The following is a 15,135-nucleotide window of genomic DNA, read 5'->3' on the forward strand; positions in this document are numbered from 1 at the left end:
CAAGATAGTCAGTCTCAGTACAGTAGAAACTGTGCATTACAAGATAGTCAGTCTCAGTACAGTAGAAACTGTGCATTACAAGATAGTCAGTCTCAGTACAGTAGAAACTGTGCATTAGAAGATAGTCAGTCTCAGTACAGTAGAAACTGTGCCTTACAAGATAGTCAGTCATTGTTATTATTATATCCTGCTTGGTTCTTAAAATATATAATAGAAATACTTGTAAACTGTAAATATAAAAAAAGAAGATGTGGTATGATTGCCAATGAGACAACTACCTGCAAAAAGACCAAAATGACACAAACATTAACAACTATAGGTCACTGTACAGCCTTCAACAATGAGCAAAGCCTGTGTTCGAAAATATTTTTGAAACACAATATTGCTTTATGTATAATATTTAATTATCCTATATTTTTCTTTAAGATTTATATAAAATATCATTCATACAATAAAACTATGAAACAAGATTATTTCTACAAGCTTTGATATATGGGAGATAACTCAATTTATGTGATAATTGTTGATTGATCAAAGTTTTGAAATGTTGTGTTTTCATGTTATATGATTTACTTATTTCTAGAATACATTAATATCATTTAAAAAAATTACAGCAATTTGTATCTTATATACCGGTATGGGATTCACATTTTCATGGTTGCAGTTCCTGTACAGGTTAATTACTTGATCACTGAAGTAAGTTGCTTTTGCATTAGTTCAATTTACACATTGGTATATTTCTTTCAGATTACAATTGAGGATGAAGATATCTTTTATATAAGGCCATCTGATATAATCAATTTGCAGCTATCCAAAGTTAAAATTGCCGAACAAATGCAATAATATATTTTTATCTGTCCGTCAAAACCTCCATATGTCTTGTAAGGGCATAAAGGGAAATAAGAATAGTCCAAAATATTTTAATGGAGATAATTGAACTATTCTAAGTTTAATATTGCAATATATGTGTCAACACTGGGCTTGTAAACACAACTCCTCATAAATTGCATGATCGTTATTGATGAAACATTACTTATAATGTTGCAATAAGCAATTGAGAATGTGCACAATGGAACATAATTGTGGTTTTAAAATATTTCAAGGGAGATAATTGAATTAACTTAATCTTTATTGCAATATGTTGCAACAGGTCTTAATGTAAGATCATTATGTGACAACCCTCTTTAATGGCTTGAATGAAATTGATCAACTTTTTACAGTTGCAGGACACAATCATGGAATAATTATTATTAACTGTTTAAGTCCCTTTATAACTTTCAAAAGCAATGAATTTGTGTTCTCTGACAAATTCTTATAATTTTGTTTGCCGTGTAGCAGTGATCCTTCCCTCCCCCTCACCCACCACACAATTTTTAAAAATAATATCTTTTGCTTTAACATTTCTGATACAGGTATCCAAAAGAATCAAATTTCATATCACACCAGAACAAAGGGATAAAGTGGGGAAAAGACATCGAGTTTCTTATGGCCAACAAACCAAAAGACAAAAGATTATTTGTTGGTGACCATGTGCCCAATGGAGTCAATGGTGAAAGTTGGAAAGTTTATTTTTTATACATTACTTTTATTCTCAAAAGTTGTAATAATCAGCATGCCTTGCAATATTTTGCATTTCCTCAGTATGCATATGGCAAGAGTATGAAAAGGATTTAAAAAAAACATAAAACAAATATAAACAATGTGAAGCAACTTATATAAGATTCATGATATTGCTCATTATCTTCCAGAATACTTTAATAATCTTTAACATATAATGGCCAAATAAAATCTATCAAAGAATCTATAACCAGAACTACAAAGATTTTGTAGTCTTGCTTTATGTAAACATGCATTTTATTATACATGTACCCTAAATATTAAGGAGAGATACATATTGATGTGTAAGTTTGTTCATCTGTACATTTGTCTGGTTGTTCCGTAAAAACAGTCCATAAAAACATGTTTTTTTGCTACATAGCTAAAAATAAAAATGTGAGAAAAAAAATCTAGCTATTCTATAAAATTCCACATAGTATAAACAATTTTTAATAACACAGAGTTCAGATTTTTTCTTTATATTTTAAAAGTGAAGGGAAAGTGATGTATGATTCCTATTTGAAAAAAGATGTTATTGTTACTTCACAGCTGGGTAAAGGGTTGATGGACAATACAATGGCAGCATAGTTTTGTCACAGTACTAGGCGCTGCAGCTAAGGAAAATTGTAGATTTTGTAAGGTGAGAAATGTTTTACAATGATCATGATAAATATAAAACATTACTGTCAATGCTTTAGACCTAATAATGTGTTTATACTGCAACTAAACACATTGATAGCTATTCAAATTTTAACACACTCTTTTCAAACTTTTTTTCATCTCAAATGAACCCCTAATGGTGAAACTTTTTGAAATGTAAAGCTTATAAAAAAAAATGATGTCTGAATTTGTTTCTTTTTGAAAAGGGATCTACCACCAGATTTACTGCACTGCTGATATTTGGGTGAGATATATGTTTTGATAATTGCTATCCTCCATGCTCAGTTGCTCCACAGATTTACAGAAGGTATTTAATATACTAGTAATAATTTATTATGTGATTTAAATACTTGACTTTTTATGTCCCAACTGTTGTAGCTTTTGGTTCTGATTTTGATTTTAAGTTGGGGTGGGGTGGGGGTGGAGCTAGTCTATGATGAATATAAAAAAAAGCAGGACACAAGTTTTGAGTTTTAAAAGAGAAAGATTACAACTAAAAAGAAAGCTGGACAATATAGTATTTCACCCCCTTTAAGGTGGCTCACCCCAATAGTGACCCCCGGTAGATTTTTTTTATTTTCACTTATTCTGTAGATTTTTTTATGCTGAATTCAAAAATGCAAAGAAAAAAGGGGGTCACCAGGCTCGTTTTCCCCTCAAATTGAAGCGAAATGTGCGATTTTGACCCTTTTTCCAAACATGTCCACCCTTACAACAATAACGGTTACATCAAATTCAAAGAGTTTTAAAACCAAGTCAGTATGATTTTTATGTGAAAAAACATTAGAATTTGAAATGTAAACCTTTCCCGTTGTTGTTTTTGACTTAAAAATCCTTTTATTTTCAGATTTATGTATTGATTGAATCGATTTTTCGTAAAATTTTCCCGGTAGATTTAAGAAAAACCCAGATTTGTCAAAGCTATGAACTTTTCGAGCATTTAAAGGTAAAATAAAATGGGGGTCACCAGGCTTTTAAAAAAGTTACGAGCTTTTGTTTAACCCCTCTACCCCATAAGGTCTGATTTCAATGCAGTCCATTAATTACTTAATTGTGAATTCTTTATTGGTGGCTTAAATAAAATAATGTTTGAAATTATATTAATAAACGATGGCTGAATAAAAATGTGGTTATCGTAAGACTGTTTGTTATCAAGAAGCGAAACTTTGATTATTTAGGTGAAATACGGTAATTTTGTCTGGCGCGAGTTGCTTCCCTCTAATTTGGCGCCATTATCGGACCAGAGGAATTTCAAGGTCGCCACGCCGAGCAGCATACTACATTGATGAATACGACCATTTACATACATAACAGACATTGTGGTGAATATACAACGATGAAGGTAGAGTTATTGCATAAGAAAACATATATTTCGATATTTTAGGCAGCCAAATGTTACCAGTATCACGAAAAATACAAACTTGGGGGCTGTCTCAAAATACTCGCTACTGTTGAAAAGCACTGCGACTGAGACCTTGTACGAGCTCAATTTCTGTTCCATGTTTAATTGTTATAGCTGGTATCTTATTTATGTGTTTATCTTAGTATTTTCACCTTACTGGCAATTTGTAAACATGTCTGGCCCGTTTTGAGAGATATCCGTGTGCAAACGAAGAGGAGGAGATGACATCTAGCTACTATGAACCACCACAACTGTCATTTTTACGCTACTGTTAGTGTCAATGAATTAGCCTTTTTTAATCATCATTTGGTAAATCTAATTTCGTAGCTAAGTTACATAGAGTTAGGGTCATATGTATGTGGTGTACCCCATAACTTCCCTAGGGCATGCACAGTTTCTACCTGTCCCAACTATATTTCCCTTCCCTTTTACCCTAAAATTTTCTCCTCTTACTTCAATACTTCCATCTCCTTGTTCCAAGACAAAATAAAAATGACAACATGTATTTCCAAGATAACCCTTTTCTCTGATCCCTCATTCACCTGTCTCCTTACCCCTGTCCACCCCCTCTAATAATAATCAATTAAGGTTCTCAAGGGGTTTGATTGACTTGGTTTTTTTTGGTTGAGAATATGACATAATTGGCCTAATTTGTAAATGATAACCTTTACAGTAGGAGGCAATACATGTATCTGTACATCTTTTAAACATATATATATATTGTATTTAAAACAACATTAAAAAAAATTATTTTGGGGTCATTTTGGATTGATTTTAAGCAACCTGGTACCAATAGAAGCATGCAGTATTGTCACAGGTTTGTATATTGTGGTTTTATTCTTTTTTAGTCTCATTTTCATTATTTTCCGTTAAGAAATTTGCTATATATAAATATAATCAATCAAATTAAATTATTGAAAAATATTTTATGCGTTCTCAAGGAAAAACAAAAACACTTAAAACAAACCTATTATCAAATAAACACATATTAATATAGACCATTCTACCTCTTTTAAGCTCTCGTAGATATAAATTAAATCCAACCATACATTTTTAAATGCCCTCAAAATATTTTTTTGAAGTAATGTGTTTTTATTTAAAATATTTACATGATATACATGTAGCAAAAAAATGCAGGTGACAACTATACTTTTGGCCAGGTACTGTATTTTGAGTTGAAAATAATTGTTGCTTTGTGAATAGTAATTTTTAATAAATACAAAATTTGTGTATCCTATATTCCAAATAGGGTACAAAAAGCCTCAGCATAATTTATTCATGAGGACTGCATGAGCTGCATTTTCAAAATTGAAGGAAGCCGAACAGCAAGAAGCCTTTATTCAACCTATAGAAACAAAATCACTATTTACACTTGTTGTGCATGTAATTATATTTTGTTTGCTCGTTATTGATCACAACAAATTCTTCATTATTTTTACACCATAGTGGCAGGGGCATTAAGTTAAATTATCTTTGCATTGTCAGTCTTATCAAACTTGCATGTTCGTCCGAAATTTGTTTTCTGTTCTCTAACTTCAGTTTGCCTCTACCAATATTATTAAACTAAATAAAATTCACAATTAATGCATATATAGTATTCTTGTTACCAACAAACACACATGAAGTTTGAATTTTTGGTGGGGTTGCTTTTATTTTTCTAGAGTTATGCCCCTTTACAAATTTTAAAATAGCTAAAGTTTTGTTCCTTTCTTTAACACAAGTTTGCTTTATCCAAATATTGTGATACTTATATGCAATGCTTACTACAACACAACTCAGATAAAGTAAAAATTTGGGTGGTGTCACTCTTTTCATTCTTTACATGCAAGCGGCTGCTCATCTGTGTCCTATGGACACATTCTCCATTATGAATTAGTCTCATCTGTATGTTTTTGAATGTCAATAATTGTTGATTTTCTGACAGAACTACTCTGATATTTAATTTCAGGCTGCAAGTACATTTGTACATGTACATGCAAATGGAAGGAGTGATCTTAGAATTTTCAACTTTACTTGGAATTATTGGCACAGTACTGACAGAATTTTATGAGAAGCCAGTATCAACTAGTCTTGCAACCGGAAACTATGTGTAAAGTGCTGAAACTTAAGAACAACATTCTACATGTATATGCAATATGTGTTGCCACAATCCAATTGAGGAGCAGAGGTCAACTATAAATTGGAACTACATGTATATGCCTTAGTGCTGTCAAAATCCTTAAAAAATGCAATCAAAAGGACCTGCTTCACCTACCTGTCCCAATGATGAATAAAGATCATATATATATATATTGAGTCTTATAAAAAAAACAGTGAAGGAGAATAAAAATTATGAAGATATAGAGTTGATCAGCTTATGATTGTACATGTACATGACGTATAAATGGCAACAATGCTTACATTTATACTAGAACATTTAAATTAACAATATTACATTTGTAATACATGTTTTATAAATTTGATCTCAGAGACATCTGTGGAATAAAATCAATAACGTTTCAAAAATTTGATTTAGTTGAGCCTTGTTTTACGCCTGTTTTCAGGAGGTAATATGGTATACATTGACTGTCAGTCGTCAACATGGTCGGCATATACTCATTTAATAAATACTAAAAGGTACATGTAGTAGATAAACTATTTGTGTGCAATACATGTAGTTTACAATTCTGTCAATTACAATGTATCATGGACCACATAATCATTTGTATGGTTCATTGATCAACAGTAAGTCCTCTTTTTTCATATGCTATATTGTGTAATCAATAGGTCATCTTCATGTATATTTGGTGGATGTTAAGCAACCAACAATCAATCATGTATATTTGGTGTATTAAATGTATCATAACAAATTAAAATATCAAATAAGAGGATGTGATATGATTGTAAATGAGACACAAGAGACCAAACAACACAGAATTAACTATACATGTAGGTCACCATACAGACTTCAACAATGAGTAAAACCTATTCTGCATAGTTGGTTTTAAAGGCCTCGAAATGACAAATGAACAATTTAAAACGATTCAAATGAGACAACTAATGGGTGATTTATGTACAAAATAATGAATAAAAAACAAAAAAGTCTGTCTTGCAGGGTTTATCTGAACTTAACCTAATTTCATGGATTTGTCTATTTCTTAATTCTAAATATGTTTCAAAATATTTGGTTGATGGGATGATTGTTAGAGAGTCTGACATAGGGTGCGGGCTCATTGGTTGATAACATTGTGAATAACTGTAGCCGGTCCCGCTATGGCAGTCAGTTTCCACATTGCCACTGGAGGAATAAAATAAGAAAACAAATGGTATAAGAAAAAAAATGAATCATAATTTCCTGTCGATATGCACATCTACATAGTATGCCCTTATTATCTAAAAAGGTTTCAAAAATTCTAATGTGCGTTTTGAGAGACGATGAGAAACTGTTACAGTGCTATATTGTAGTAAATAAGTTCAAAGGGGCATAACTCCTAGAAAAAATAAATGAATCGTAATTTCCTGTTGACATGCACATCTACATAGTACGTCCTTATTATCTAAAAATGTTTCATGAAATTCTGTTTGAGAGTTGTGATGACAAGAAACAAGACTGACTGACGGACGGATAGACGGGTCAAAAACATTATATCCTTTGCAACTCCGTTTTGTTGTGTATAAAAAAAGGAAGATGGGGTATCATTGTTTATGAGGCAACTCTAAACCGAAGACCAATTTACATAGAATATAACAATTATGTCCCTGTACAATTACCAATAAAACCATATACCACATAGTCAAACAAATAAAAGTCCAAGAAATTACTTTTTTGTATTTATTGCACATAATGAATATTTAATTTGTTCATACTGAATCGTCACTGGCAAATATTTCAAACATAGTACGGATGAGAACATATAGAAAAGTATCAATTATGTAAGTTATGCAAAGTAAGATGAGCTAGATATATGGACTGTCATATTGTTGTTGTTGTTGTGCTGGTAAGAATGAGTGAACAATTATGCTTGGTGCATGTATATATAGGCAAAATTCCCCCTTTTGGCCTTACGAGGCTTCGTATGTATACATCCAGCTGTTTGAGCACCCTGTATACTCAAGGGATCATCTGTCAGATTAGTCATATTTCTATGTTAAACATAAGATTTGAAAATAAGCAGATGTAGTATTATTGCCAATGAAACAACTATCCACCAAAGTTCAAATTTGAAATTCAATATAATAAATAAAAAAACATCATCTCCTTTTATCATCACGCATAGATTAGTTATACATTTCTTTGCCACGATAAGATCAAAGACCATTCAATCCATGTTCACAAACAAAATTGTCATTCACATTTTTTTGCCCCAATGCCATTACCCCACTATAATTATTTTCATCATCAAGAACTTTCCTTATTATCTTACCTTTTAAAAAAGCATGTCAAAAATTAAAATTGAAGTTAAAATTTGCCCGGCTAATATAGCGTTCCTGTGTACTAGGCGGAGTTTAAAAATTACCATCCAAACTTTTCCTGAAACTAGTAGTAGTATAGATTTATATATATAAAGTCTTTAGTAGTGTTTGTGACTGCCCGACACGCTGTGGATGTTCCTAGAGAAATTCCCACATAGTAACCAAAAATTTTGCGGTCCTCCGCAAAGCATGCAGTATTGAGGAATTATATCATAGGTCGGAATACTAGGCCAGTCCCGGTTACTTTTGACAGCGGTGGATCGAGGGGAGGGTTCCGGGAGTGGACCCCCCCATTTTTGGACGATCAATGCTTTTGAGTGGGAAAATATAGTTGGAACACCCCCTTTTTGTCCTGGATTGGGAACCCCCTTTTAAAATGGCTGGATCCGCCCCGATTAATCAATTTTCATCTTCATGAAAAGGCGGAAAACAGCTTAGACCACTTTCGAGTTCATCCGTCACCGGAAAAAACTCGTCAATTATACGCGCCTTTATCACCGTCATTTGTGCGTTTAGGGGCGTCGTCACTTCCTTCCAATGTTGAGCGAGTGGTTGGAAAACTATAATTCTTTATTGTACGAATTATTCGGCAAATTGAATTCTTAAAATTGACAACAAACACCGCTGTCGTTAGGGAATTGTCAGTTAGTACCTACAGAGCAACCAATATTTCTAGTTTATCCTGCACAAAGACGATCACTAAGACGCTTGATGAACGTAAATAGAGCAGGGATACAGGCGAGCTCCTCTATCTGGTAAATGACGTCATAAAGGCGTGTGTAATTGACGAGTTTTTGCCGGTGACGGATGAACTCGAAAGTGGTCTATTATTGAAGTGTCCTTTTATTTCTGCAGGAAAACCAATAATCATTTTTGTGAAATAAGTTGCTGGATCCATTAGTCTATTATAATAATAACACTTGCTCTGATTCACTTAATGATGTTTCTTTTTATTTAATTTGAACTCGATTGACATATTGATAGATACAACAGAATATTGCAAATCATCAAAATAACAATAAGCAAATTAAAATAGAAAACATTGGCCCCGAGGTCTTACATTATAGGACTTAGTCTAGTGTTCAGGAAATTATGGAATTGTGATACGAGAAAGTTTATCAGATGATGTTCGTGCTCATTTATTGATAAGGTAAACAAATCTTTAAATGAAAATGTTAAATTTGTTTTAGGGAAAATAAAAAATATAAAACTATAATTAACAAAATTTTGCAGTGTAAAAATATATCGCATAATGGGGAATAATTAAACCCATAAAAATAATTGGAAATAAAGATATTAAAGAGATTTATGACAGAAACAAACTGTGATAAAACGCCAAACGGATAGCTTGATAAGTACCCGCCCCGATGGCTTTAAAGCATACTATACGGGTTTTACCTGTTTTTGAAAGCTGTACGATGACATCCAATTGTTTACATCGCTATTATTTGTTCAAAGTTAATCATCGCGTCATGGGCAAAACATTTTCAAAAATAAATCTCCAAGACATCATTTAATATTCAACCGATATTTAATTCAAAATATGGTACGAAATGGACCGTGTAAGGTGAGAATGCGTTTTTGGAGCGAAACGGCACCGTCGACGCAGTCATACATTTGACTTTGTCAGTATTTATATATTTTTTTTAATGTTAATATGCTTAAATCACGTATATTTCTCTCCTTTTAGTCTTTTATGCGAAAAATGAAGAAAGCACTCTGAATGTCTGTCCGTTCGTATTTCCTGTTTTGAAGAACGTTTTGCATCACTTGTTTACATCGTCAAGGGTGCTTTCATACACGCCCGCATTCCAAGGTCGTCAACGCTATTTTTGAGAAGACCCCTGAAAGCGACCGTTTCCAAGGCACTCGTCGTAAGAAACATGTGTTAAAATATGCGCATTGTTAAAGGGCCGAGCCACCTTAAATCAAATGATAGCTTTTTGTAGTAAAAAACAGTCTGTTTACCAAGATAGAGACTTTTATGAACTTTGGATATATTTTAGATTTATATTTATAGTATTTTGTGAAAGACATGTGTATTAAAGAAAATTGAAGCCGTTAATAAAGGTTTTATTGTCTTATTTCTCTTATTTAGACTAAGCCACATCAATTATGTTTATAATGCCCAATTTTATTTTTCATGTACCATTTTTGATATCTTGATCATGAATTTTTGATTTGGAAAAAAAATCTCCCTACTTTTATAATGATAAATAGTGTTGAAAGTCTTAGTAAGTCTTTTAAAGTACATTTATTTAGAATTTCATAGAATATGTCTATATTATCTTGTTTTAATAATTTGCATGTCATAACAGGAAAACATACAACTAGCCATTAACAACACTGAGTGGAATGGTATCCATGACAAATGTGGAAGTTCTTTTATCTGCTACCATAAATCTAGTCAAAGGAAGGATTTTAAAGCTGTTGTAAGTAAATCTTTTTAAAAATCAAACAATTTAGAATTATTAAAAGACTATATTGATTGATTGATTGTTGGTGCTTTACACCACTTTTTAGGGCCACTTTTGGACTATATTGTGGTGGTCAGCTTGTAAGAGCAGGCCAGAGTGTCTGAAAAAAAAACCACCATTGTGAAACTGACAATTCTAGTCAATTTAAATTAGAGTCAAGTGCACCAGCACATTAAGGTTTTCAACTCATGTGTTGACTGACTTGTGATTACAGTAGTAAAACAACTTATACCACTTGGCCACTGAGGACCCTCAAATAGCATTGACAAAATTGCATTAATGTTTATTTTAGGTGGTAATTAACACAACAGGGAGATAACTCTGTATAATCATTGAAGAGTTCCAATCAGCTGTATTTTAAAGGAAATATTATGCTTCTCAATGGCCAAAATTAGTGTTTGTCAAACTGCTTCATACCCAATGATTTTTTTTGTTCGAAAAAGTGATTTTAATTTTAATATTGTTTTTTGAGATTTTAATATTTTGATCAAGGGATCAAAGTAAATATTTTGCCAAATTGTATGAAAATTGAGCAAGACAAATTAATTTCAGTCAAGATGTTCAGTACCACCTTAAAAAGTGTTTCTTGACTGCATGTAACATTACAATTTAAAGTTAACTTATTTACTATTTTGAAGTATTAAGTTTTACCATTTTTCAAATTGCTCATTATATTAAAAACAAAAATCCATCTTATTATAGAACAGAAATGTTGTTTTAAAATCATTTACAAAAGTGATATGGAGCCTGTGACCTATAATAATTTACTCTTATTTCACTAAACTATAAAAAAAAAAAATGTGATAGATAAAAGCAGAACATTCTCGGGTTAAAGTTAAAGTTCAAGGTTAATTTGAATGGTAGTGGGTCACCAGTGTAATGTGGACATATTTTCTTCTTGTTACTTTTTTTTGCAATTTATAATCATGATATGTTTTAATGTTTGTCAGGTTCAGCTTGCTCCATTTTTAGTGAAAAGGGGCTGGATATGAGCCAGAAGTAGTTCAACTTGGTGTATGCTAGCAGAGGTAATACAAATACTTTATATAAAAAAAAAAAAAATATCAGATCTATTTAGACTAGATCAATACATTTCTTTTCAATTGAAATATCATTAATGATTTAACTTGAAAAGAACAGATACCAACTTGTTCACATGTACATTTGGTCATCATTTCTGGACTATTTTTCTGAGTCACAGATAGCAAACCATATACAAGTTTTAACATGTAGGATATGTTTTTATTATAGTCTTTTACACCTTTAAATATTGGCTTTATTCAGTATCACTTGCAATCATATTTCTGTTTTGGGGGCATTAAGTTTTTGATGAATTTTGTAGTTGCATCAATTTGAAACACAGTTCTCATATTAATAGATGTAGGAAGATGCGGTATGAGGGCCAATATGATGATGAGTTATAATGATACATGATCTTTCCAAATCATGGTAACCAAGTTTGCTGAATATAAGTAAATTGCTTAAAATTGACATTGTTTTTAATTTTTATAATTTTTAAAAAGGGAGAGAATATTTTAAAGAAGCAGTCTACTTATTGATACTAATCGAGGCGAATCTAGAGTTTACAGTGTCTAATAACCAAACCTATCAGTAATGATAACATTGAGTAATTGTTAACTTAACATTGAATGTAATTATAGTTTAACAGGTTTCCAGAGACCAAAAGGAAACAAAAAATGCAGCACAATTTGTAAACTGAAGACAATGTAAGGATGCATGGTGTTCCAACTGAGTACACAACAGATACAACACATTCTAATGCAACTATTTTGACAGTTAGTGTAAAATTCTCTATCTCCTTGTCTGTAACTCAGGAAGCTGACATTTTTGAATTACAAAATTTATTGACATGTTATTTCTACAATAATTAGCAAAGCAACTCACCTGTTGCACAAAAAATCAATTTTTTATTAATTGTATTACATTCTGAAGTCGCTATAAGAAGAAAACACCTTTTCGGGGAATTCTCTTGAATGAACATTTAATTTACACTGATAAAAAGATTGAAATTGAATTATGTGCGTCACCAAGGAAACTAAATTTGTGCAATAAAACAAATTGATAACGATTTGCGGATGGTTTAAAGGAAGATGTTTTATCACAAAGAGGGACAAAATGTGCTGAATAAGGACACCGCTGATTTCAGTATCAGATGTTTTAGAAAAGGATTTATACTAAATATTTTACGGCTAGCAAAGTTTATAAAGTGAAGATCAAATTATCGATACTAGTCTGATTTAAATTGTCATAAGGTAAAAAAAAAGTATTAACAGTCAAATCAGTAACATTACTAGTATAGAAAGTATGCATTATGTGTAAATTCAAACTGTTCTTTTTTATTTGTCTTTTTTATATAAAAACCTGCCTTCTTGTTTGATAAGGGACTTAAGTTAGTTTTAAGTTCTATGAATTTATTATTATTAAAATGTTCTGGTTGACCATTATGGAATGTTTATTTCACAAAAGTTTATAGGCATGATCCTGTTGTCTTACATATATATAGGAAGATGTGGTATGAATGCCAATAAAACAATTCTCCATCCAAGTCAAAATTTATAAAAGTAAACCATAATAGGTCAAGCTTAAAACCAAGGGTCTAATCTATATCAAACCGAGAAACGAGAAGTCCACTTGTTAAAGACAAGTCATTGGTCGTATATGTACTGCATTGTTTTCCTTTTGCACAACCTTTGCCATAGATTTGGAAACAACAAAAATCCGCCATTAATTAGGAAATTACAAAACTTGCCATAGATTAGGATTGTAAAAAAATTGCCATAGCTTTGGGATGGCATGACATCACATTTGACATTGATTAGGAATCTGCCATAGATTTGGAACCCACCATAGATTTGAGTCCTACATATATATATATACATGTATATATAAAAATATATTTTATCGATTTTGTTCAAATTATAAACCTAGCTTTATTTGCCACTTTTTGATGGTTTCCTTTAACGATAAATGTTTAACAGTTGTTATTATTACATTTTAGGTCACAGATCTGTAAAACGAAGCCCTGATGGAAAAATTAAAAAATCCAGAGGCAGAACAAAAAATGGTGAAGAATTAAGAATAGGAGATGTAATTTATTACTTCCATAATGATCAAGTGAGTATTCACTGAAAACAGTTATGTGTTTTAATAATTTTTTTATGAAAAAAAATTGAAAAAAATAATCATTTTGATTGTTTAAATTTATATTAAATGACAACAAGACTATTTAGCAGTATGTATAACTATATATATAGAAAACTAATGGCTGAGAAAGTCAATCCCCACAACAACAAAAATAAAGTGAAGAGAAAAACAACCTCAGTCGGAAGATACCTGCCTAGGTAGGGCACAATGAACCAAACAAAAATGTAAAGATATCTAAAATCAGAGGCTAGCAGCTACTTTTGTCAAATTTGCAATGATGTAGTTTCATTTTTTTTTTTTTTTACTCAATGTCACACGCAGACAGACCATCCCACTTCAGCGTTATCACCATCGAACTTCAGGGTAGTTATCAACAAGTTAACGTCACAATGTGACCATCTCACTTCAGCCTAGACCATTGCACTTCAGCGTGACCATCATGGTTCAGAGTACCATCGCACCTCTGAGTCCTGCATATATAAAAAAAAATGCTATAATAGCTGTTGAAGAGATGGACCTGAAGCAAAGCCAAATCAGAACAAAAAAAATCAGATTTCAAAAAAAAAAACAGCATAAAAAAATAAGATGAGTAATGTTACAACATACAAATAGAATTAAAACATGGAATGTGTCAAAGAGACAACAATTTACCCAACCAAAATGTACAGTACAATCCAAGACCACAAATATCTTGCTATTAAATACATGATTATCTTCTTTATTGGGTTTTAAGTTTCTAGTATTTTTATACGACCGCAAAATTTGAAAAAAATTTCGTCGTATATTGCTATCACGTTGGCATTGTCATTGTCGTCCGAATACTCTAACTTTAGTAAAAGTGAATAGAAATCTATGAAATTTTAACACAAGGTTTATGACCACAAAAGGAAGGTTGGGATTGATTTTGGGAGTTTTGGTCCCAACATTTTAGGAATTAGGGGCCAAAAAGGGCCAGAATAAGCATTTTCTTGGTTTTCGCAAAGTAACTTTGGTTTAAGTAAATAGAAATCTATGAAATTTTAACACAAGGTTTATGACCATAAAAGGAAGGTTGGTATTGATTTTGGGAGTTTTGGTCCCAACAGGTTAGGAATTAGGGGCCAAAAAAGGGCACAAATAATCATTACTTGGCTTTTGCACATTAACTTTAGTTTAAGTAAATAGAAATAAATGAAATTTAAACACAAGGTTTATGACCACAAAAGGAAGGTTGGTAGTGAATTTGGGAGTTGAGATCCAAACAGTTTAGGAATTAGGGACCAAAAAGGGGCCCAACTAAGCATTTTTCTTGGTTTTTACACCATAACTTTAGTATAAGTAAATAGAAATCTATGAAGTTTAAACACAAGGTCATGACCATAAAAGGAAGGTTGGTATTGATTT

General features: G+C 31.8%; 1 long non-coding RNA gene across 1 annotated transcript; it reads left to right on the top strand.

The window, feature by feature from the left end:
• Positions 1 to 524: 524 nt before the first annotated feature.
• On the top strand, positions 525 to 11,610 carry LOC134713940 (uncharacterized). The gene is made up of 5 exons (XR_010106435.1): positions 525 to 696; positions 1,413 to 2,236; positions 2,463 to 2,563; positions 10,429 to 10,542; positions 11,538 to 11,610. It is a non-coding gene; the product is annotated as an uncharacterized LOC134713940 (long non-coding RNA).
• Positions 11,611 to 15,135: the final 3,525 nt, after the last annotated feature.

This window comes from Mytilus trossulus, chromosome 4 (genome assembly GCF_036588685.1).
Source record: "Mytilus trossulus isolate FHL-02 chromosome 4, PNRI_Mtr1.1.1.hap1, whole genome shotgun sequence".
Lineage (NCBI taxonomy): Eukaryota > Metazoa > Mollusca > Bivalvia > Mytilida > Mytilidae > Mytilus > Mytilus trossulus.